Here is a 27548-nt window from a genome sequence, read left to right on the forward strand (position 1 = left end):
TCATGGAAGTATAGTGTCTAACATTGGTCTATTGAAGACACTGTTGGTCATGGAAGTATAGTCTCTAACATTGATCTATTGTAGACACTGTTGATCGTGGAAGTATAGTGCCGAACACTTGTCTATTGCAAACAGTGTTGGTCATGGAAGTATAGTGTCTAACATTGGTCTATTGAAGACACTGTTGGTTATGGAAGTATAGTGTCTAACATTGGTCTATTGTAGACACTGTTGATCATGGAAGTAATGTACCTGAAACCAGTTTATGTTTGTAATAGAAACAAGTCATCCACATCTTTCTTTGTTATCAATAAAATTACAAAATTTGACAGGATAACTATTTTAAGTCCTTTTTTTCGATTAATATATTATTAATATATTATTACAAATAGACTATTAAAGGTATCATGGCGTCCGAGACCTAACTGACCAGCAATACGAAGTTTGCAATTCTGACCAGGAAAGATTTAAAAACTACCCACCACAAAACCCTTAATTCTTATTGGTTGAACAGAAGTGACAAAGCAGTATATGTACATACACAAAGACATACATACATACACGTGCGTATAAAAGAAAATAATATTTAGCGTTTAAAACATTTTACGAATAACAAAGACTAAGAAACAATTAATATGTACACTGTTTTTCCATAAAGTACTAACACCAATAGCTAATCAAACCAGTGACGATACCGTGTTTATCAGATATAACGTAGAAAACTTCAAGGATGAAAGATAAAGCAGACAATAAGCAACAGGTATTCCTTATCCTGCTGTGAAGATCGTCTTTCGCTATGGGTTCGGTTTTTTTACAAATGTGACTTTTCTTCTTCATGAACAGATATTTTTACTTTTGAAGCCCGGCCAGGACAGGTGGTTAGGGCGTTCGACACGTAATCTGAAGGTCGCAGGTTCAAATCCCCGTCACACCAAACATGCTCGTCCTTTCAGCTGTGGGGGCGTTATAATGTGACTTTTGTTTAGAAAATTCTAACTTTTAATGAGTTTCTACTAGGACTAGTTATGCTATGGCTCCGGAGCTAGCTCTCTATCCTCCAGGCGGAACCAGCAACTTTATTGAGTTGTGTTCTGGAGTTGTAGCAGATTTGGAGCTAAGGGTACTGGAACTGGAGCCAAGGTTTGTTGTCGGAGCTGGCCCATTCTTTTTTAACATACTGTAGATGTTGTTACATTTTGTATAATCTGAACTAGTTTGTTTGGAATTTCGCACAAAGCTACTCGAGGGCTATCTGTGCTAGCCGTCCCTAATTTAGCAGTGTAAGACTAGAGGGAAGGCAGCTAGTCATCACCACCTACCGCCAACTCTTGGGGTACTCTTTTACCAACGAACAGTGGGATTCACCGTCACACTATAACGCCCCTACGGCCTGGAGAACGAGCATGTTTGGCGCGACTCGGGCGCGAACCCGCGACCCTCAGATTACGAAGTGCACGCCTTAACGCGCTAGGCCATGCCAGGCCTAATCTGAACTACCAAAATAAATATTCATACAGGTATGAACACATACACCAACTAATAAACTCTCCAAATATGTTTTCAGAATTACTTAATGTACTATTGCTATCGTCACGATGTGCAGAGGACAGTGTGGAAATTAAATAGAAAATGTTTCCCTTTGTAGAAAATTCTGTTTATTTAGATTAGAAATCCATGTTTATAGAGTGCTAGGTAGACTAATATCCCTGACAAGTAACACAACACTAACTGACACAACAAATAAATTTAAAGAGTAGAATGGGGTGTTATTATGCTACATTTTAATGTTTCTGGTATTACAGGTGATTGAAACTGGAAGGGATAGAAATATGAAAAACTGAGTCACAATAAATATTACAACAAAATGTTTGACTAGTAAATATGTTCGTTAACTGAATTCTAACTAAAATATGTTTTTGTGAACTTAATCTTAAAGTTGTTTACAAAGCAAACGGTTCGCAATTTGTCATTGTTTCATTTTATGTTCTTACTGTTTTCCGTTTTGGTTATTTATTTATAAGAAAACTGGTAGCATATCAACGTGAACACTAGTTTTGTTGAAAACTTACGGCTGAAAAGTGTGTAGAACTCAATACGTAATATTTAAACTGAGATTTAACACTTCTTTTACTGAGAACCTTTAAACCATTTATCCTTACAGATTATTTCAATTCTAAATAACACTCAAACAAAATGATATAATACTAACACAGAGAGACACAGGGTTTTTTTTATTTCGAAACCGGATTAAAAAAAATAGAGCAACTATGGAGCTAGAACAGAGTTTGTTGGAGCCAGCAAGAACCTGGAATAGGGGGTCATCTTTCAATCTCGTTACCTTCTAATATTATAAGAGAGGAAATAAACCCCCAGATTAACACTCATGAGTAAGAACTATTTTCCAGAATAAAACCATGTTACGTATATTAGACTTACCCGTTAGAGATATTCTTAAAAATATGCTTCACATTTCAGAACTTCTTTCAGTCGTGGAAGTTTGTTCTGCGATACTCATCGTGCGTTAGATATATTCTCCTTCCCAGAAGCCATGTGGAAATAAGAAGTGTTAATGTCCTTCTACGTTTTTGCTTTTCTCCAACGAAACTCCAAGAGTATTTGGGGATCTGGTTGCAGTTCAAATCACTTACAGCTGAAAGCCTAAGACTTGTTCAAAGGCACTCCGTCTCGAACCTTGGACCATTCGATCCAGAAGCACGTTTAACCATTTTGATAATGAATTTGAACAGCCTGCATTATGACAATTTTCTCATTACAATATTCAGGCAGTAACCATTTGTAACGATAATAATTACTTCAGTGAAAGTAAAAATAAAATCCAAGTATCTCATTAGTGGCCTGGCATTGCCAAGTGGTTGAGACACTCGACTCGTAGTCTGAGGGTCTCGGGTTCGAGTCCCAGTCACACCAAACGTGCTCGCCCTTTCAGCCGTAGGAACGTTATAATGTTACTATCAATCCCACTATTCGTTGGTAAAAGAGTAGCCCAAGAGTCGGTGGTGGGTGGTGATGACTAGCTGCCTTCCCTCTAGTCTTACACTGCTAAATTAGGGACGGCTAGCACAGATAGCCCTCGAGTAGCTTTGTGCGAAATTCATAAACAAATAAAAAAATTGTTAATTTTAGAATTAATTGAACTTTATGATCAATAAATGTTCCTGAAATTGAACGTCGTTTTTGTTTAAAAGTTAGTTTGTTTTTACAGAAAAGTTAAGTCTATTAAATCAACCTAACAGGTTTATCTTTGGAATTATTTCGACAAGTTTTAGGTTACTTGATAAAAACAGGGACATTGAAATCTCCTGTTCTTACGAATCGTCAAGTGGCGTTTTTCTACCAGTGTTTAATTCAATGGATTAGCTCATTCAAAACATATGTTAACAAGCTGTACTAGTAAATCACCACACACAGTTTGATAAAGAGCCAAAGTCAATAGAAAAAAGATAAAATCAGGTTGAGGTGTTTACATTACAAAAGGCTTAAGTTACTCATGTAATAATTAATCAAATCATATGAAAAAGAAATAACACAAATTATACGGTATACTTTCGTCTAGTGAGTAAAATTATTGCACGTGTACTTGATTTTTTAAAAAATATATTAAATAAAACTCGAGGACGTCAATAAAAAAAGAAAGAAATTAAATCTATGATGACCAGTGATAATCGTGGAACGACCTGAGGAAGTAAAACTTATCGAAACTCGTCTTTGGATTCGTAACGAACAAAGTTCATGGAGACTGAATGAGGCATTACGTCTTCAGCAGAGATGATGAAAAGACACGATTTACTTATGTTTAAGTAATCTGTTTCCGGTAATGCTAAATCTAACATGATTACTTTTAAATAACAGTGAACATTAGATAACGAACACGAACTTTATAAATACCAGCCTCAGAAACGTGATCCGTATGTTAGGGTTAGTTCAGTCTAATATTGTGTTTGATTCAATTCGTAAAGAAGTCAGGAGTTGAACAAAGTAAGTAGAAGAAACTCGTTTTTTTTTATAATTAATATGTTTTATAACACCATTCTTCAAGATAAGTGAGTTAAGAACGGTTCTCGACTTTTAACTTTTGCTTTATGTTGGTCTTTGGTCTTGTATATTGAAAACACGATCAACACATGGCAGGAAGAATGTAAGCATGTTCAACACATGGCAGAAAGAATGTAAGCATGTTCAACACATGGCAGGAAGAATGTAAGCATGTTCAACACATGTCAGAAGGAATGTAAACATGTTCAAAACATGACAGAAAGCATGTAAACACGATCAACACAGGACAAAAATAATGTAAATACGTTCAACATATGACATAAAAAGTAAACACAATCAACACAGGACAGAAAGAGTGTAAACATGTTCAACACATGACAGAAAGAATGTAAGCACAATCAACACATGACAGAAAGAATGTAAACACAATCAACATATGACAGAAAGAATGTAACCATGTTCAACACATGACAGAAATAATGTAAAAAACAATTAACACAGGACAGAAAATTTGTAAACACAATCAAAACATGATATTAAAGCTCTTCTAATTGCATTTTGTTAAGACTATGCAGCTCATCTATTTAACAACTAGCTTAAATATTTTATAAGTTCACTCAGGATAAAGAGATATGCGGTCATCAGGATATTCAAAATATTCAAAACTATTTTGATCCAGATAAAGCAGAGCTAAGCACTGGAATTGATTAGTCATCCTCTTTTGTGACGCAATTACCTTTTGTTTATTCACGCTGAATGTTTTACTTTTGAATTTCGCGCAAAGCTACCGAGGGCTATCTGTGATAGCCTTTCCTAATTTAGCAGTATAAGACTAAAGGGAAGGCAACTAATCATCACCACCCACAGCCAACTCTAGGGCTACTCTTTTACCAACGAATAGTGGGATTGCCTGAAACATTATAACGCCCCTACGGCTGAAAGGACGAGTATGTTTGGTGCGACCGGGATTACGAAACGTTGTTCTCTACTTTATTTTAATACCCAAACCAGCCTTCTTGAGATATATTTTCACTTCAAGTGGGTTTCTCGTCATCACGTATATACCTTTTATAATTATGCAATTAAACGTTTTATCATTGTAAGATTTGGACTTTCTGACGACTTTCATACCTTTTTTATCGTTAACGCATTTATTTTATCATTAAACTTAGTTAGATTTCTCTATTTTTAATCATAATTATTGGGTGCTGGTTACTGGCCAATAAGACTTAGAAACATAAATTTAGCGTCTTTTCACACACACACATGTGTACACGTGCATGACAAACATTTGCATTTAATAAGCTAGTCTGAGCATTATGTTTTTTGTTTGTTTTGAATATTTTATGTGCATTTTTCATATAGTAAAGCCACTTCGGGCTATCTGCTGTGTCCACTGAGGGGAATCAAACCCTTGATTTTTAGCGTTTTAAATCCGTAGACTCATCGCTGTCCCAGTAGGAGAATTCCTTATTTTGAATTTAGCGCAAAACTAAACGAGGACTGCTTGTGCTAGCCGTTCCTAATTTAGGAGTGTAAGAGTAGAGGATAGGAAGCTAGTCATCACCACCTACAGTCAACACTTCGGCTACTCTTTTACCAACGAATAGTCGGATTGACCGTCACATTATAACGCCCTCACTGCTGAAAGGGCGTACATGTTTGGTTTGAGGAGGATTCGAACACGTGACCATCGAATTACAAGTCGAGTGCCTTAACCACCTGGCCATGCTTGACCTTGTTAATTTATATCTTTATTGTTTAGAAAACATGGTGTTTTAGTTAGTTTCTACCTTCAGTGTTTACAACTAAAACCTTTGAGCTGTAGTTATACCTTACTGGTTTAGAAACAACAGTGTTTTAGTTTCTTTTTTACTGGTTTAGAACTAACGGTGCTTTAGTCAGATTATATCTTTTGTTTAGAAAATTCTAACTTTTAATGAGTTTCTACTAAGACTAGTTATGCTATGGCTACGGAGCTAGCTCCCTAGCCTCCAGGCGGAACCAGCAACTTTATTGAGCTGTGTTCTGGAGTTGTAGCAGATTTGGAGTTAAAGCGCTGGAACTGGAGCCAAGGTTTGTTGTCGGAGCTAGTCCATTCTTTTCTAACATCTGGTAAGTGTTATTACATTTTGTATAATCTGAACTAACAAAATAAATATTCATACAGGTATGAACACATACACCAACTAATAAACTCTCCAAATATGTTTTCAGAATTACTTAATGTACTATTGCTATCGTCACGATGTGCAGAGGACAGTGTGCAATTAAATAGAAAATGTTTCCCTTTGTAGAAAATTCTGTTTATTTAGATTAGAAATCCATGTTTATAGAGTGCTAGGTAGACTAATATCCCTGACAAGTAACACAACACTAACTGACACAACAAATAAATTTAAAGAGTAGAATGGGGTGTTATTATGCTACAGTTTTATGTTTCTTGTATTACAGGTGATTGAAACTGGAAGGGATAGAAATATGAAAAACTGAGTCACAATAAATATTATGAGAAAATGTTTGACTAGTAAATATGTTCGTTAAATGAATTCTAACTAAAATATGTTTTTGTGAACTTAATCTTAAAGTTGTTTACAAAGCAAACGGTTCGCAATTTGTCATTGTTTCATTTTATGTTCTTACTGTTTTCCGTTTTGGTTATTTATTTATAAAAAAACTGGTAGCATATCAACGTAAACACTAGTTTTGTTGAAAACTTACGGCTGAAAAGTGTGTAGAACTCAATACGTAATATTTAAAATGAGATTTAACACTTCTTTTACTAAGAACCTTTAAACCATTTATCCATACGGATTATTTCAATTCTAAATAACACTCAAACAAAATGATATAATACTAACACAGAGAGACACAGGGTTTTTTTTATTTCGAAACCGGATTAAAAAAAATAGAGCAACTATGGAGCTAGAACAGAGTTTTTTGGAGCCAGCAAGAACCTGGAATAGGGGGTCATCTTTCAATCTCGTTACCTTCTAATAATATAAGAGAGGAAATAAACCCCCAGATTAACACTCATGAGTAAGAACTATTTTCCAGAATAAAACCATGTTACGTATATTAGACTTACCCGTTACAGATATTCTTAAAAATATGCTTCACATTCCAGAACTTCTTTCAGTCGTGGAGATTTCTTCTGCGATACTCATCGTGCGTTAGATATATTCTCCTTCCCAGAAGCCATGTGGAAATAAGAAGTGTTAATGTCCTTCTACGTTTTTGCTTTTCTCCAACGAAACTCCAAGAGTATTTGGGGATCTGGTTGCAGTTCAAATCACTCACAGCTGAAAATCTAAGACTTGTTCAAAGGCACTCCGTCTCGAACCTTGGACCATTCGATCCAGAAGCACGTTTAACCATTTTGATAATGAATTTGAACAGCCTGCATTACGACAATTTTCTCATCATAATATTCAGGCAGTAACCATTGGTAACGATAATAATTACTTCAGTGAAAGTAAAAATAAAATCCAAGTATCTCATTAGTGGCCTGGCATTGCCAAGTGGTTGAGACACTCGACTCGTAGTCTGATGGTCTCGGGTTCGAGTCCCTGTCCCATCAAACATGCTCGTCCTTTCAGCCGTAGGAACGTTATAATGTGACGGTCAATCCCAATATTCGTTGGTTAAAGAGTAGCCCAAGAGTTGGTGGTGGGTGGTGATGAATAGCTGCCTTCCCTCTAGTCGTACACTCCTAAATTAGGAAAGACTAGCGCAGATAACCCTCGTGTAACTTTGTGCAAAATGTAAACCAAACCAAACTATTTGATTACATTTTTATTTTCTTCCATTTTCCTTTTCCTTTTTAATACACAATAATTAACGTTTTGAAACCATCTTCAATGAATTTGTATTAATTTAGTATTTTCATTTCTTCGGGAAAGATAGCAGACAGTTGAGGATAATGTTGGAAAAAAACCGCGTTCAAAGTAAAACTCATAAGTGTATATGCTCTTATTTTAAAAGTTGTCAAACGTACTGATTTGACGAGGACGGTCCTAGTTTTGTGAAAGGTAGTTTGTGGTGTTTCTTCCAGTTTTTAGTATTTCCTAGCCATGAGATACCGTATGTATCAGGAGCTGTTATTAGTTCATCTGTATTTCAGTGATTTAACACCAGGTGTCAAACTAAGGATCAAACACACATGAGTGAAAAGTCTGTTTCGTAAATTAATTTTGCACAAAGCTATTGGAGGGCTATCTCTGCGAGCCATCCACAATTTAGTAGTGATAAACTATAGTGAAGGCAGCTAATCAGCACCACCAACCGCCAATTCTTGGGATATTCTAATCAACTAATAGGGGTGATTGTCAATTTACAGATAAAATTGACAAAAGGGGAGAATATATTTAATAGTAAGATTCGAACCCAGGAGTCACACATTGCGAGTCGAGCGCTCATATCGCAAGTTCCTGTCGGACAGTATAGTGAGGACTAAAGAAATTGCGGTATCTAAACAAATATATGTTTAATGTCAAGTTCAAGCAGAAATTTCATTTCTCTGCATCTTGTGTTTGTTTGTTTTTAAACAAAGCTACACGTGGGCTACCTACGCTAGTCGTCCCTAATTCAGCTGTGTAAGACTAGAGGGAAGGCAGCTAGTCATCAACACCCACCGCCAACTCTTGGACTATTTTTTTTACCGAACCAACGAGTAGTGGGATTAACCGTCACATTACAACGTCTCTACGGTTGAAAGGGAGATAATGTTTGGTTACTAGCACATATGAAATTGTTAAATGAGGACAATACAGACAACCTACATTCACTACAGTGGTAGCAATTAAATGCGTTATTAGCAAAATATGCTAATGTATTTAGGGACCTGATGGCTAGTTTGGTTGAACATGTCACAGATACAGATGAAACTGAAAGAAAAACTCTTGTAACCCAAGTGCTTTCAAAAGGTGGACATTTTTTCTTCAGGGGTTTCCAGATTGCTCCTGATCAAGAAAGATCCAACTTTCAAATGTGCTCGAGTTATAAAGGTTTCTATTTCAGTTTTATCAGGACTTCTTGGACCTACATGTTTTTATCACATCACAGATACAAATGAGGCGTATTTGAATAAACAACCACCAAGCAAACTTTTCTGGAGTACTGAGCATGTAGCCAGTACTGAAGTACATGAAATGTTAAAGGACAGGACCATATAGCCTTCAAATCATATCTGGTTGCCTCCATTAGTGACTGTCAGGAAGAAGGGCATACCCAGGCTCTACACTGATTTTATAACGGTGAACATGGTAACTTAATATATGTTTCTACAACCACGAACACAAGAATATCTGAGCATGTTAAAAGAAACTGTTGGTTTAAAATATAACACCCAGCAGAGTTTCTCTTCAAGTATAATTGTGTATAAAACACATAAGAATGTATAAAACCAAATATACTTGCATCCTATTAGTATAGAAATTTTAGAATTTTTTTCATGTACTTTCAATAGGAAACTAATTCAAAATATTAAAATAGTGTTGTGTTAAAATATTAAACACATTTCGGTGTATGATATTTAAATTAAATACTCGTTGAAGTAAAACTACGTTCTTTTATAAAAAGAAGTCTTCCCCTCAGCTTTTGTCTTGTTGTCACAAGTCATTAAACAACGTAAGCATGCTGCTAAGCCTTGGTCAGTTGGAAACGCGAAGAAGAGTATTAAGAAAGTTGAAGTGTAGCTTTTGTGATCACGTTGACGTATTTTGAATGATTTAATAAACAATGCATCATTCTCCGCGATGAGGAGAAACCCTCTTGAAGTAAAATGGATCTCAAGACGGTTGGTACGGGTATTAAAATGTTTTTTACAATAAGGTCGAACCGTTGTCCTCTATTTTATTTTAATAGAAGTTTTAATACCAATATCAGCCGTTTTGAGATACAAATGTATTATACGGTCGTTAAAGGATTAACACTTCACACACACACACACACAAACATTCTTCCGGTTTTGTGACGTCACCCACTCTTCAGGACGTAATTTTACAGTTAATCTATAACACAAACGTTCAAGTAACACTTTTCAACTGAGTAGACAACGTCATTTAAATAGGTTTTTTTTTTAAATACAGACAACCTGAGTTAAATACGTGTTTTTTAATATTTCAAAGATGAAAGTGTTGTCGTTTACATAAGCGCCAGGAGAAATGCGCAACAGGGGGCATTTGCCTGTTTACATTTCACAAAATATTGTACGTATTATGATGTAAATTTAACATCGTATTTAAAGTAAACATTTTTAGTGATTTTTCTAGAACTGTAAATTTGTGTTGCGTTTGAAAACACGAAACACATACTTTTAGTTTGCTGATTTATATTATAAAATCTGATTTCCCAAAACAGGTTTCGCTCTTGTCCGAAAATATTTCCTTGGGCGTCCACGGTTACTTGTGTTCACAGATAGAGACTTGTATATGGATTTTTATCATGTATATATATATGTGTGTGTGTGTTTTATATGCGTCTACATTTACGGAAAAAAAAGACAAACAAGTGAACGTTAACCTACTTTCCGTAGTTCGGTTTTAAAATAAAGGTGTTAACACGCTCAAATTCAGAGGTCGATCCCCGCATCATACGTTATTTTGCAGTTTTACTCTAAGAAAGAAAGAGAATAAGTAAACATACACTAACTTATGTTGTATAGAAGTTATTAATAAAACAACTGAATGAATCACTTTATATGTCTGATGTTTGTTTTTTTGTTTCGGGTATTCGCCGAAAGCTAGAAAAAGGCAATATGTGGCAGCCATCTTTTTGAACACATTAGCTCCACAACATATTTGTTGAACGCAAACTTTCAAGTTAAATTATGAGTTATTTGTTTGAAAACAAAACAAAACAAAAGTGTATGGGTAACTAGTGAATAGTACAAACCTCCAGGGGCATTCCAATTCAATAAAGTAATTTGATCTTCGCTTTTATTAACATACAGCCTCCACGTGTAATGTGTTATTTCACAGGTCGCCTTGTTAACAACCAGACTATGCATGGTTCGTAATCAACGTAAACAACTGGTTGTGTTATATTTTGATAAAAACATGTTAGAAACACAAATTTTGATTTTTCTGTATAATCCTAAATAAAAAAGACATACAAAAATAACAGAGCAGTGTAAATTCTACGAAATTCTTAGCTAGACCACTCCACCCACACACCCCCGGGTGGCTTAGCAGTAATAATGAAGGTTTATAAGGCTAAAAATCGGGTGATGAAGAAAGAACAGAAATAACCACTCGCATTCTTTGCGCTTAACAGTAAACAAACAAAAACAACAAAAGTCTTGTTTTGTACATTTTTTTAATGAACATAAATTTATTGGAAACAGGTTTCTGTGAAAACTGTTTTTCTACCAATATGATTTAAATATGGAAGGTAAAACGTTGACTTGAAAAGTGTAGTATAATTATGATTAAAGAAAAGCCATTGTATAAGTGAATCATATTTTAAAAGAATTGCAAGGAATAAAAAATTGTGACCCGGCATGGCTTAGCGCGTTAAGGCGTGCACTTCGTAATCTGAGGGTCGCGGGTTCGCATCCCCGTCGCACCAAACATGCTCGCCCTTTCAGCCGTGAGGGCGTCATGATGTGACGATCAATCCCACTATTCGTTGGTAAAAGAGTAGCCCAAGAGTCGGCGGTGGGTGGTAATGACTAGCTGCCTTCCCTCTAGTCTTACACTGCTAAATAAGGGACGGCTAGCACAGATAACCCTCGAGTAGCTTTGTGCGAAATTCAAAAACAAATAATAAAATTGTTAATTTTAAAATTAATTGAACTTTATGATCAATAAATGTTTCTGAAATTGAACGTCGTTTTTGTTTAAAACTTAGTTTGTTTTCACAGAAAAGTTAAGTCTATTAAATCAACTTAACACGTTTATCTTTGGAATTATTTCGACAAGTTTTAGGTTACTTGCTAAAAACAGGGACATTGAAATCTTCTGTTCTTACGAATCGTCAAGTGGCGTTTTTCTACCAGTGTTTAATTCAATGGATTAGCTCATTCAAAACATATGTTAACAAGCTGTACTAGTAAATCACCACACACAGTTTGATCAAGAGCCAAAGTAAATAGAAAAAAAAATAAAATCAGGTTGAGGTGTTTACATTACAAAAGGCTTAAGTTACTCATGTAATAATTAATCAAATCATATGAAAAAGAAATAACACAAATTATACGGTATACTTTCGTCTAGTGAGTAAAATTATTGCACGTGTACTTGATTTAAAAAATATATATTTAATAAAACTCGAGGACGTCAATAAAAAAAGAAAGAAATTAAATCTATGATGACCAGTGATAATCGTGGAAAGATCAGAGGAACTAATACTTATCGAAACTCGTCTTTGGATTCGTAACGAACAAAGTTCATGGAGACTGAAAGAGACACTACGTCTTCAGCAGAGATGATGAAAAGACACGATTCACTTATGTTTAAGTAATCTGTTTCCGGTAATGCTAAATCTAACATGATTACTTTTAAATAACAGTGAACATTAGATAACGAACACGAACTTTATAAATACCAGCCTCAGAAACGTGATCCGTATGTTAGGGTTAGTTCAGTCTAATACTGTTTTTGATTCAATTCGTAAAGAAGTCACGAGTTGAACAAAGTAAGTAGAAGAAACTCGTTTTTTTTTATAATTAATATATTTTATAACACCATTCTTCAAGATAAGTGAGTTAAGAACGGCTCTCGACTTTTAACTTTTGCTTTATGTTGGTCTTTGGTCTTGTATATTGAAAACACGATCAACACATGGCAGGAAGAATGTAAGCATGTTCAACACATGTCAGAAGGAATGTAAACACGACCAACACAGGACAAAAAATAATGTAAATACGTTCAACATATGACATAAAAGTAAACACAATCAACACAGGACAGAAAGAGTGTAAACGTGTTCAATACAAGAGAGAAAGAAGATAAACATGTTCAACACATGACAGAAAGAATGTAAACACAATCAACATATGACAGAAAGAATGTAAACATGCTCAACACATGACAGAAATAATGTAAAAAACAATTAACACAGGACAGAAAATTTGTAAACACAATCAAAACATGATATTAAAGCTCTTCTAATTGCATTTTGTTAAGACTATGCAGCTCATCTATTTAACAACTAGCTTAAATGTTTTATAAGTTCATTTAGGATAAAGAGATATTCGGTCATCAGGATGTGTAGTGATTCGATCATCAGGATATTCAAAATATTCAAAACTATTTTGATCCAGATAAAGCAGAGCTAAGCACTGGAATTGATTAGTCATCCTTTTTTGTGACTCAATTACCTTTTGTTTATTCACGCCGAATGTTTTACTTTTGAATTTCGCGCAAAGCTACTCGAAAGGCTATCTGAGATAGCCTTTCCTAATTTAGCAGTATAAGACTAAAGGGAAGGCAACTAATCGTCACCACGCACAGCCAACTCTAGGGCTGCTCTTTTACCAATGAATAGTGGGGTTGACCGTACCATTATAACGTTCCCACGGCTGAAAGGACGAGCATGTTTGGTGCGACCGGGATTACGAAACGTTGTTCTTTACTTTATGTTAATACCCAAACCAGCCCTCTTGAGATATATTTTCACTTCAAGTGGGTTTCTCGTCATCACGTATATACCTTTTATAATTATACAATTAAAAGTTTTATCATTGTAAGATTTGGACTTTCTGACGACTTTCATACCTTTTTTATCGTTAACGCATTTATTTTATCATTAAATTTAGTTAGATTTCTCTATTTTGAATCATAATTATAGGGTGCTGGTTACTGGCCAATAAGACCTAGAAATATAAATTTAGCGTCTTTTCACACACACACATGTGTACACGTGCATGACAAATATTTGCATTTAATAAGCTAGTTTGAGCATTATGTTTTTTGTTTGTTTTGAATATTTTATGTGCATTTTTCATGTAGTAAAGCCACTTTGGGCTATCTGCTGTGTCCACTGATGGAAATCGAATCTCTGATTTTTAGCGTTTTAAATCCGTAGACTCATCGCTGTCCCAGTAGGAGGATTCCTTATTTTGAATTTAGCGCAAAACTAAACGAGGACTATTTGTGCTAGCCGTTCCTAATTTAGGAGTGTAAGAGTAGAGGATAGGAAGCTAGTCATCACCACCCACAGTCAACACTTCGGCTACTCTTTTACCAACGAATAGTCGGATTGACCACATTATAACGCCTTCACTGCTGAAAGGGCGTACATGTTTGGTTTTAGGAGGATTCGAACACGTGACCCTCGAATTACGAGTCGAGTGCCTTAACCACCTGGCCATGCTGGAACTTGTTAATTTATATCTTTATTGTTTAGAAACCATGGTGTTTTAGCTAGTTTCTACCTTTAGTGTTTACAACTAAAACCTCTGAGCTTTAGTTATACCTTACTGGTTTAGAAACAACAGTGTTTTAGTTTCTTTTTTACTAGTTTAGAACTAACGGTGCTTTAGTCAGATTATATCTTTTGTTTAGAAAATTCTAACTTTTAATGAGTTTCTACTAGGACTAGTTATGCTATGGCTCCGGAGCTAGCTCCCTAGCATCCAGGCGGAACCAGCAACTTTATTGAGCTGTGTTCTGGAGTTGTAGCAGATTTGGAGTTAAAGCGCTGGAACTGGAGCCAAGGTTTGTTGTCGGAGCTAGTCCATTCTTTTCTAACATTCTGTAAGTGTTATTACATTTTGTATAATCTGAACTAACAAAATAAATATTCATACAGGTATGAACACATACACCAACTAATAAACTCTCCAAATATGTTTTCAGAATTACTTAATGTACTATTGCTATCGTCACGATGTGCAGAGGACAGTGTGCAAATTAAATAGAAAATGTTTCCCTTTGTAGAAAATTCTGTTTATTTAGATTATAAATCCATGTTTATAGAGTGCTAGGTAGACTAATATCCCTGACAAGTAACACAACACTAACTGACACAACAAATAAATTTAAAGAGTAGAATGGGGTGTTATTATGCTACAGTTTTATGTTTCTGGTATTACAGGTGATTGAAACTGAAAGGGATAGAAATATGAAAAACTGAGTCACAATAAATATTATAAGAAAATGTTTGACTAGTAAATAAGCTCGTTAACTGAATTCTAACTAAAATATGTTTTTGTGAACTTAACCTTAAAGTTGTTTACAAAGCAAACGGTTTGCTATTTGTCATTGTTTCATTTTATGTTCTTACTGTTTTCCGTTTTGGTTATTTATTTATAAAAAAACTGGTAGCATATCAACGTAAACACTAGTTTTGTTGAAAACTTACGGCTGAAAAGTGTGTAGAACTCAATACGTAATATTTAAAATGAGATTTAACACTTCTTTTACTAAGAACCTTTAAACCATTTATCCATACGGATTATTTCAATTCTAAATAACACTCAAACAAAATGATATAATACTAACACAGAGAGACACAGGGTTTTTTTTATTTCGAAACCGGATTAAAAAAAATAGAGCAACTATGGAGCTAGAACAGAGTTTTTTGGAGCCAGCAAGAACCTGGAATAGGGGGTCATCTTTCAATCTCGTTACCTTCTAATAATATAAGAGAGGAAATAAACCCCCAGATTAACACTCATGAGCAAGAACTATTTTCCAGAATAAAACCATGTTACGTATATTAGACTTACCCGTTACAGATATTCTTAAAAATATGCTTCACATTCCAGAACTTCTTTCAGTCGTGGAGATTTCTTCTGCGATACTCATCGTGCGTTAGATATATTCTCCTTCCCAGAAGCCATGTGGAAATAAGAAGTGTTAATGTCCTTCTACGTTTTTGCTTTTCTCCAACGAAACTCCAAGAGTATTTGGGGATCTGGTTGCAGTTCAAATCACTCACAGCTGAAAATCTAAGACTTGTTCAAAGGCACTCCGTCTCGAACCTTGGACCATTCGATCCAGAAGCACGTTTAACCATTTTGATAATGAATTTGAACAGCCTGCATTACGACAATTTTCTCATCATAATATTCAGGCAGTAACCATTGGTAACGATAATAATTACTTCAGTGAAAGTAAAAATAAAATCCAAGTATCTCATTAGTGGCCTGGCATTGCCAAGTGGTTGAGACACTCGACTCGTAGTCTGATGGTCTCGGGTTCGAGTCCCTGTCCCATCAAACATGCTCGTCCTTTCAGCCGTAGGAACGTTATAATGTGACGGTCAATCCCAATATTCGTTGGTTAAAGAGTAGCCCAAGAGTTGGTGGTGGGTGGTGATGAATAGCTGCCTTCCCTCTAGTCGTACACTCCTAAATTAGGAAAGACTAGCGCAGATAACCCTCGTGTAACTTTGTGCAAAATGTAAACCAAACCAAACTATTTGATTACATTTTTATTTTCTTCCATTTTCCTTTTCTTTTTTAATACACAATAATTAACGTTTTGAAACCATCTTCAATGAATTTGTATTAATTTAGTATTTTCATTTCTTCGGGAAAGATAGCAGACAGTTGAGGATAATGTTGGAAAAAAACCGCGTTCAAAGTAAAACTCATAAGTGTATATGCTCTTATTTTAAAAGTTGTCAAACGTACTGATTTGACGAGGACGGTCCTAGTTTTGTGAAAGGTAGTTTGTGGTGTTTCTTCCAGTTTTTAGTATTTCCTAGCCATGAGATACCGTATGTATCAGGAGCTGTTATTAGTTCATCTGTATTTCAGTGATTTAACACCAGGTGTCAAACTAAGGATCAAACACACATGAGTGAAAAGTCTGTTTCGTAAATTAATTTTGCACAAAGCTATTGAGGGCTATCTCTGCGAGCCATCCACAATTTAGTAGTGATAAACTATAGTGAAGGCAGCTAATCAGCACCACCAACCGCCAATTCTTGGGATATTCTAATCAACTAATAGGGGTGATTGTCAATTTACAGATAAAATTGACAAAAGGGGAGAATATATTTAATAGTAAGATTCGAACCCAGGAGTCACACATTGCGAGTCGAGCGCTCATATCGCAAGTTCCTGTCGGACAGTATAGTGAGGACTAAAGAAATTGCGGTATCTAAACAAATATATGTTTAATGTCAAGTTCAAGCAGAAATTTCATTTCTCTGCATCTTGTGTTTGTTTGTTTTTAAACAAAGCTACACGTGGGCTACCTACGCTAGTCGTCCCTAATTCAGCTGTGTAAGACTAGAGGGAAGGCAGCTAGTCATCAACACCCACCGCCAACTCTTGGACTATTTTTTTTTACCGAACCAACGAGTAGTGGGATTAACCGTCACATTACAACGTCTCTACGGTTGAAAGGGAGATAATGTTTGGTTACTAGCACATATGAAATTGTTAAATGAGGACAATACAGACAACCTACATTCACTACAGTGGTAGCAATTAAATGCGTTATTAGCAAAATATGCTAATGTATTTAGGGACCTGATGGCTAGTTTGGTTGAACATGTCACAGATACAGATGAAACTGAAAGAAAAACTCTTGTAACCCAAGTGCTTTCAAAAGGTGGACATTTTTTCTTCAGGGGTTTCCAGATTGCTCCTGATCAAGAAAGATCCAACTTTCAAATGTGCTCGAGTTATAAAGGTTTCTATTTCAGTTTTATCAGGACTTCTTGGACCTACATGTTTTTATCACATCACAGATACAAATGAGGCGTATTTGAATAAACAACCACCAAGCAAACTTTTCTGGAGTACTGAGCATGTAGCCAGTACTGAAGTACATGAAATGTTAAAGGACAGGACCATATAGCCTTCAAATCATATCTGGTTGCCTCCATTAGTGACTGTCAGGAAGAAGGGCATACCCAGGCTCTACACTGATTTTATAACGGTGAACATGGTAACTTAATATATGTTTCTACAACCACGAACACAAGAATATCTGAGCATGTTAAAAGAAACTGTTGGTTTAAAATATAACACCCAGCAGAGTTTCTCTTCAAGTATAATTGTGTATAAAACACATAAGAATGTATACAACCAAATATACTTGCATCCTATTAGTATAGAAATTTTAGAATTTTTTTCATGTACTTTCAATAGGAAACTAATTCAAAATATTAAAATAGTGTTGTGTTAAAATATTAAACACATTTCGGTGTATGATATTTAAATTAAATACTCGTTGAAGTAAAACTACGTTCTTTTATAAAAAAGAAGTCTTCCCCTCAGCTTTTGTCTTGTTGTCACAAGTCATTAAACAACGTAAGCATGCTGCTAAGCCTTGGTCAGTTGGAAACGCGAAGAAGAGTATTAAGAAAGTTGAAGTGTAGCTTTTGTGATCACGTTGACGTATTTTGAATGATTTAATAAACAATGCATCATTCTCCGCGATGAGGAGAAACCCTCTTGAAGTAAAAATGGATCTCAAGACGGTTGGTACGGGTATTAAAATGTTTTTTACAATAAGGTCGAACCGTTGTCCTCTATTTTATTTTAATAGAAGTTTTAATACCAATATCAGCCGTTTTGAGATACAAATGTATTATACGGTCGTTAAAGGATTAACACTTCACATACACACACACACACACAAACATTCTTCCGGTTTTGTGACGTCACCCACTCTTCAGGACGTAATTTTACAGTTAATCTATAACACAAACGTTCAAGTAACACTTTTCAACTGAGTAGACAACGTCATTTAAATAGGTGTTTTTTTAAATACAGACAACCTGAGTTAAATACGTGTTTTTTAATATTTCAAAGATGAAAGTGTTGTCGTTTACATAAGCGCCAGGAGAAATGCGCAACAGGGGGCATTTGCCTGTTTACATTTCACAAAATATTGTACGTATTATGATGTAAATTTAACATCGTATTTAAAGTAAACATTTTTAGTGATTTTTCTAGAACTGTAAATTTGTGTTGCGTTTGAAAACACGAAACACATACTTTTAGTTTGCTGATTTATATTATAAAATCTGATTTCCCAAAACAGGTTTCGCTCTTGTCCGAAAATATTTCCTTGGGCGTCCACGGTTACTTGTGTTCACAGATAGAGACTTGTATATGGATTTTTATCATGTATATATATATGTGTGTGTGTGTTTTATATGCGTCTACATTTACGGAAAAAAAAGACAAACAAGTGAACGTTAACCTACTTTCCGTAGTTCGGTTTTAAAATAAAGGTGTTAACACGCTCAAATTCAGAGGTCGATCCCCGCATCATACGTTATTTTGCAGTTTTACTCTAAGAAAGAAAGAGAATAAGTAAACATACACTAACTTATGTTGTATAGAAGTTATTAATAAAACAACTGAATGAATCACTTTATATGTCTGATGTTTGTTTTTTTTTGTTTCGGGTATTCGCCGAAAGCTAGAAAAAGGCAATATGTGGCAGCCATCTTTTTGAACACATTAGCTCCACAACATATTTGTTGAACGCAAACTTTCAAGTTAAATTATGAGTTATTTGTTTGAAAACAAAACAAAACAAAAGTGTATGGGTAACTAGTGAATAGTACAAACCTCCAGGGGCATTCCAATTCAATAAAGTAATTTGATCTTCGCTTTTATTAACATACAGCCTCCACGTGTAATGTGTTATTTCACAGGTCGCCTTGTTAACAACCAGACTATGCATGGTTCGTAATCAACGTAAACAACTGGTTGTGTTATATTTTGATAAAAACATGTTAGAAACACAAATTTTGATTTTTCTGTATAATCCTAAATAAAAAAGACATACAAAAATAACAGAGCAGTGTAAATTCTACGAAATTCTTAGCTAGACCACTCCACCCACACACCCCCGGGTGGCTTAGCAGTAATAATGAAGGTTTATAAGGCTAAAAATCGGGTGATGAAGAAAGAACAGAAATAACCACTCGCATTCTTTGCGCTTAACAGTAAACAAACAAAAACAACAAAAGTCTTGTTTTGTACATTTTTTTAATGAACATAAATTTATTGGAAACAGGTTTCTGTGAAAACTGTTTTTCTACCAATATGATTTAAATATGGAAGGTAAAACGTTGACTTGAAAAGTGTAGTATAATTATGATTAAAGAAAAGCCATTGTATAAGTGAATCATATTTTTAAAAGAATTGCAAGGAATAAAAAATTGTGACCCGGCATGGCTTAGCGCGTTAAGGCGTGCACTTCGTAATCTGAGGGTCGCGGGTTCGCATCCCCGTCGCACCAAACATGCTCGCCCTTTCAGCCGTGAGGGCGTCATGATGTGACGATCAATCCCACTATTCGTTGGTAAAAGAGTAGCCCAAGAGTCGGCGGTGGGTGGTAATGACTAGCTGCCTTCCCTCTAGTCTTACACTGCTAAATAAGGGACGGCTAGCACAGATAACCCTCGAGTAGCTTTGTGCGAAATTCAAAAAACAAATAATAAAATTGTTAATTTTAAAATTAATTGAACTTTATGATCAATAAATGTTTCTGAAATTGAACGTCGTTTTTGTTTAAAACTTAGTTTGTTTTCACAGAAAAGTTAAGTCTATTAAATCAACTTAACACGTTTATCTTTGGAATTATTTCGACAAGTTTTAGGTTACTTGCTAAAAACAGGGACATTGAAATCTTCTGTTCTTACGAATCGTCAAGTGGCGTTTTTCTACCAGTGTTTAATTCAATGGATTAGCTCATTCAAAACATATGTTAACAAGCTGTACTAGTAAATCACCACACACAGTTTGATCAAGAGCCAAAGTAAATAGAAAAAAAAATAAAATCAGGTTGAGGTGTTTACATTACAAAAGGCTTAAGTTACTCATGTAATAATTAATCAAATCATATGAAAAAAGAAATAACACAAATTATACGGTATACTTTCGTCTAGTGAGTAAAATTATTGCACGTGTACTTGATTTAAAAAAATATATATTTAATAAAACTCGAGGACGTCAATAAAAAAAGAAAGAAATTAAATCTATGATGACCAGTGATAATCGTGGAAAGATCAGAGGAACTAATACTTATCGAAACTCGTCTTTGGATTCGTAACGAACAAAGTTCATGGAGACTGAAAGAGACACTACGTCTTCAGCAGAGATGATGAAAAGACACGATTCACTTATGTTTAAGTAATCTGTTTCCGGTAATGCTAAATCTAACATGATTACTTTTAAATAACAGTGAACATTAGATAACGAACACGAACTTTATAAATACCAGCCTCAGAAACGTGATCCGTATGTTAGGGTTAGTTCAGTCTAATACTGTTTTTGATTCAATTCGTAAAGAAGTCACGAGTTGAACAAAGTAAGTAGAAGAAACTCGTTTTTTTTTATAATTAATATATTTTATAACACCATTCTTCAAGATAAGTGAGTTAAGAACGGCTCTCGACTTTTAACTTTTGCTTTATGTTGGTCTTTGGTCTTGTATATTGAAAACACGATCAACACATGGCAGGAAGAATGTAAGCATGTTCAACACATGTCAGAAGGAATGTAAACACGACCAACACAGGACAAAAATAATGTAAATACGTTCAACATATGACATAAAAAGTAAACACAATCAACACAGGACAGAAAGAGTGTAAACGTGTTCAATACAAGAGAGAAAGAAGATAAACATGTTCAACACATGACAGAAAGAATGTAAACACAATCAACATATGACAGAAAGAATGTAAACATGCTCAACACATGACAGAAATAATGTAAAAAACAATTAACACAGGACAGAAAATTTGTAAACACAATCAAAACATGATATTAAAGCTCTTCTAATTGCATTTTGTTAAGACTATGCAGCTCATCTATTTAACAACTAGCTTAAATGTTTTATAAGTTCATTTAGGATAAAGAGATATTCGGTCATCAGGATGTGTAGTGATTCGATCATCAGGATATTCAAAATATTCAAAACTATTTTGATCCAGATAAAGCAGAGCTAAGCACTGGAATTGATTAGTCATCCTTTTTTGTGACTCAATTACCTTTTGTTTATTCACGCCGAATGTTTTACTTTTGAATTTCGCGCAAAGCTACTCGAAAGGCTATCTGAGATAGCCTTTCCTAATTTAGCAGTATAAGACTAAAGGGAAGGCAACTAATCGTCACCACGCACAGCCAACTCTAGGGCTGCTCTTTACCAATGAATAGTGGGGTTGACCGTACCATTATAACGTTCCACGGCTGAAAGGACGAGCATGTTTGGTGCGACCGGGATTACGAAACGTTGTTCTTTACTTTATGTTAATACCCAAACCAGCCCTCTTGAGATATATTTTCACTTCAAGTGGGTTTCTCGTCATCACGTATATACCTTTTATAATTATACAATTAAAAGTTTTATCATTGTAAGATTTGGACTTTCTGACGACTTTCATACCTTTTTTATCGTTAACGCATTTATTTTATCATTAAATTTAGTTAGATTTCTCTATTTTGAATCATAATTATAGGGTGCTGGTTACTGGCCAATAAGACCTAGAAATATAAATTTAGCGTCTTTTCACACACACACATGTGTACACGTGCATGACAAATATTTGCATTTAATAAGCTAGTTTGAGCATTATGTTTTTTGTTTGTTTTGAATATTTTATGTGCATTTTTCATGTAGTAAAGCCACTTTGGGCTATCTGCTGTGTCCACTGATGGAAATCGAATCTCTGATTTTAGCGTTTTAAATCCGTAGACTCATCGCTGTCCCAGTAGGAGAATTCCTTATTTTGAATTTAGCGCAAAACTAAACGAGGACTATTTGTGCTAGCCGTTCCTAATTTAGGAGTGTAAGAGTAGAGGATAGGAAGCTAGTCATCACCACCCACAGTCAACACTTCGGCTACTCTTTTACCAACGAATAGTCGGATTGACCACATTATAACGCCTTCACTGCTGAAAGGGCGTACATGTTTGGTTTTAGGAGGATTCGAACACGTGACCCTCGAATTACGAGTCGAGTGCCTTAACCACCTGGCCATGCTGGAACTTGTTAATTTATATCTTTATTGTTTAGAAACCATGGTGTTTTAGCTAGTTTCTACCTTTAGTGTTTACAACTAAAACCTCTGAGCTTTAGTTATACCTTACTGGTTTAGAAACAACAGTGTTTTAGTTTCTTTTTTACTAGTTTAGAACTAACGGTGCTTTAGTCAGATTATATCTTTTGTTTAGAAAATTCTAACTTTTAATGAGTTTCTACTAGGACTAGTTATGCTATGGCTCCGGAGCTAGCTCCCTAGCATCCAGGCGGAACCAGCAACTTTATTGAGCTGTGTTCTGGGTTGTAGCAGATTTGGAGTTAAAGCGCTGGAACTGGAGCCAAGGTTTGTTGTCGGAGCTAGTCCATTCTTTTCTAACATTCTGTAAGTGTTATTACATTTTGTATAATCTGAACTAACAAAATAAATATTCATACAGGTATGAACACATACACCAACTAATAAACTCTCCAAATATGTTTTCAGAATTACTTAATGTACTATTGCTATCGTCACGATGTGCAGAGGACAGTGTGCAAATTAAATAGAAAATGTTTCCCTTTGTAGAAAATTCTGTTTATTTAGATTATAAATCCATGTTTATAGAGTGCTAGGTAGACTAATATCCCTGACAAGTAACACAACACTAACTGACACAACAAATAAATTTAAAGAGTAGAATGGGGTGTTATTATGCTACAGTTTTATGTTTCTGGTATTACAGGTGATTGAAACTGAAAGGGATAGAAATATGAAAAACTGAGTCACAATAAATATTATAAGAAAATGTTTGACTAGTAAATAAGCTCGTTAACTGAATTCTAACTAAAATATGTTTTTGTGAACTTAACCTTAAAGTTGTTTACAAAGCAAACGGTTTGCTATTTGTCATTGTTTCATTTTATGTTCTTACTGTTTTCCGTTTTGGTTATTTATTTATAAGAAAACTGGTAGCATATCAACGTGAACACTAGTTTTGTTGAAAACGTACAGCTGAAAAGTGTGTAGAACTCAATACGTAATATTTAAAATGAGATTTAACATTTCTTTTACTAAGAACCTTTAAACCATTTATCCATACGGATTATTTCAATTCTAAATAACACTCAAACAAAATGATATAATACTAACACAGAGAGACACAGGGTTTTGTTATTCCGAAACCGGATTCAAAAAAATGGAGCAACTATGGAGCTAGAACAGATTTTGTTGGAGCCAGCAAGAACCCGGAATAGGGGGTCATCTTTCAATCTCGTTACCTTCTAATATTATAAGAGAGGAAATAAACCCCCAGATTAACACTCATGAGTAAGAACTATTTTCCAGAATAAAACCATGTTACGTATATTAGACTTACCCGTTACAGATATTCTTAAAAATATGCTTCACATTCCAGAACTTCTTTCAGTCGTGGAGATTTCTTCTGCGATACTCATCGTGCGTTAGATATATTCTCCTTCCCAGAAGCCATGTGGAAATAAGAAGTGTTAATGTCCTTCTACGTTTTTGCTTTTCTCCAACGAAACTCCAAGAGTATTTGGGGATCTGGTTGCAGTTCAAATCACTCACAGCTGAAAATCTAAGACTTGTTCAAAGGCACTCCGTCTCGAACCTTGGACCATTCGATCCAGAAGCACGTTTAACCATTTTGATAATGAATTTGAACAGCCTGCATTACGACAATTTTCTCATCATAATATTCAGGCAGTAACCATTGGTAACGATAATAATTACTTCAGTGAAAGTAAAAATAAAATCCAAGTATCTCATTAGTGGCCTGGCATTGCCAAGTGGTTGAGACACTCGACTCGTAGTCTGAGGGTCTCGGGTTCGAGTCCCTGTCACACCAAACGTGCTCGCCCTTTCAGCCGTAGGAACGTTATAATGTGACGGTCAATCCCAATATTCGTTGGTTAAAGAGTAGCCCATTAGTTGGTAGTGGATGGTGATGAATAGCTGCCTTCCCTCTAGTCTTACACTCCTAAATTAGGAAAGAAGGACTTTCATACCTTTTTTATCGTTAACGCATTTATTTTATCATTAAATTTAGTTAGATTTCTCTATTTTGAATCATAATTATAGGGTGCTGATTACTGGCTTATAAGACCTTAAAACATAAATTTAGCGTCTTCTCACACACACACATGTGTACACGTGCATGACAAATATTTGCATTTAATAAGCTAGTCTGAGCATTACGTTTTTTGTTTGTTTTGAATATTTTATGTGCATTTTTCATTTTGTAAAGCCACTTCGGGCTATCTGCTTTGTTCACCGATGGGAATCGAACCCCTGAATTTTGACGTTTTAAATCCGTAGACTCATCGCTGTCCCAGAAGGGGAATTGCTTATTTTGAATTTAGCGCAAAACTAAACGAGGACTATTTGTGCTAAGCGTTCCTAATTTAGGAGTGTAAGAGTAGAGGAAAGGCAGTTAGTCATCAACACCCACAGTCAACACTTCGGCTACTTTTTTACCAACGAATAGTGGGATTGACCGTCACGTTATAACGCCCCACGGCTGGGATTCGAAGCTGCGTCCTTTAGATTAGGAGTTGAGCGCCCTAACCACCTGTCCATACCAGAGAGGCGAGGACCTCACTGTACATTCTTTAATGCCTCCTGCACAGATGCTAGAGTCGGACCCAAGCCTCGCCTATTAGAAACTCGGGATATTTTTTTTTCTCAAGCGTGTAACCTAAGCCTATCTTCAAGAGCTGCCCTACGTTTATGATCTCGTGAACGTTAAATACATGTTTGTTTACATTGCCGCTCAACACCATTACCCCATTTTCTCAGTTCCAGTGAAGTTAATGTTTTTTGTTTTTCTGTTTTTTACCAGTCCATCTAACTTACGAGAGCAGCTTTATTTTTAGCCGAAATGTCATATAAGAAAAGAAACAACTTCCTCAGAACTGTGTATGCAATGTGTTAAGGAACACTGTTTCTCTTATGTTCGAATAGCCATTTTCTGCTACTTCGATTGTTTAGTCATAAAAGCTTTTGTTAATGGCTGTGCTACTTAGATAGAAACACTGGTTTAAGGCAAATATATATTCTGTTATGGTAAGAATTCCCTATTCATGTTGTTCTAGCATGATTATAGTTTGGCAGATTAGGCCTATTACATTTTAAAACACTGCATTCTATAACTAGTCCATTACGGATTTTCATGATTTAAAATAGTGTATACTAACAGTATTTCAACCACGACAGACCCGGCATGGTATTAATTTCATTCCCTATGAGATATTAATATCCAATGTAGCTAATTGTGACCTGAACTTACGTGATATTAAATTGAAGAGACAAGTTTTGCGGATTAAATGTATCAGTAATTATCTCAACGCTAGAAAATCAATATTATATAAACCTTTTACGCAGTACTATCTCAATTTATGTGGAAATCTTAACTTAGATTGGATTGTTTTTAAATGTCATATTCAACCTAAATACATGACAGGTCTGCTTTCGTTTTATGAAGAACTACTATCGGATTGTTCTGAGATAGGTAAACCTGGTTCAGTATTTCCGGAATAATTATTATGGAAGAACCATTATTTTTAAATCCACAAGTTAAAACATTGGAAGGTAATTATTTTTATAGCGAATTCATGATTCAGAGTGATATAATTTGTATGAAGGATTTTTGTTATAAGATACTGCCAGGATTTTTTTAATAATAATTTATTAATTAAATGTTTACTGACATCTTATCCATATTTGAATTTCATCACAATTAATAGTTTTGAAAGATATTTTCACATATTACGAAATGCTATTCCTCAGAGTTGAAGAGAAGCCATTGAAAACCTTGCATATTCTGTCGCACATTCTATGGGAACGTAACATCATAAGATTTATATCCTTGCTAATAATAAATTAATAAATGTTGCCAATACTTCCTTAACATTTATTTATAAAGATCGCCAAAATCAGTTAAGTAACAACAGAGTAAAACTTGTTTGAGATCCATTTTTCAACGCTACTGAGAGTCCTCAATGGCGATCTATGTGGAAGAATGTGTATTCCAAGTGTAAAGAAAATCTCACTAATACAAAACTAACAAATATGAATTTAGTTGATCATGACACTTGTTGTCCTTGTAGCAAATTTAGTAAAACTCTTAAACATCTTTACATGGAATGCAAAGAAACGGTGTCACTTTGGACTTATGTTAAGACTCTTTTTGAATATTTAAAAAAAAAACCGGTTGATCCTGACTAGTTTAAACTAACCATGATATCTGGATGTTATAATATCGAAAACTCATTCCAACCAATTATGTGTTATGCAATCTCATTAGTCAAATACGTTGTATTTGCATCCAGGAAACTAATAAGAAATGGTAAATTAAAGCCAAATCTTTTGCGTGTTACAAAGCCAAACTTAATAATAAAATCTATTTTGATTGGCTGAGATTTAAATTTAAAGACCGATTACAAAGGTTTGTTCATTGGTATGTGGAAACAGGGGTAGCAAATTTGAATGGAGATCAAATGCAAATTACGTTACCATGAAGCAATATTGTTTTTTGTTATATAAGATTGAGAATTTTTTTTTTTAAATGAAGATTTTTTGATAAAGTCAAAGGTCTCTATGTATGTTTTGTTGTATATATGTAA

The sequence above is a fragment of the Tachypleus tridentatus genome, chromosome 12 (assembly GCF_004210375.1).
Source record: "Tachypleus tridentatus isolate NWPU-2018 chromosome 12, ASM421037v1, whole genome shotgun sequence".
NCBI classification, from domain to species: domain Eukaryota; kingdom Metazoa; phylum Arthropoda; class Merostomata; order Xiphosura; family Limulidae; genus Tachypleus; species Tachypleus tridentatus.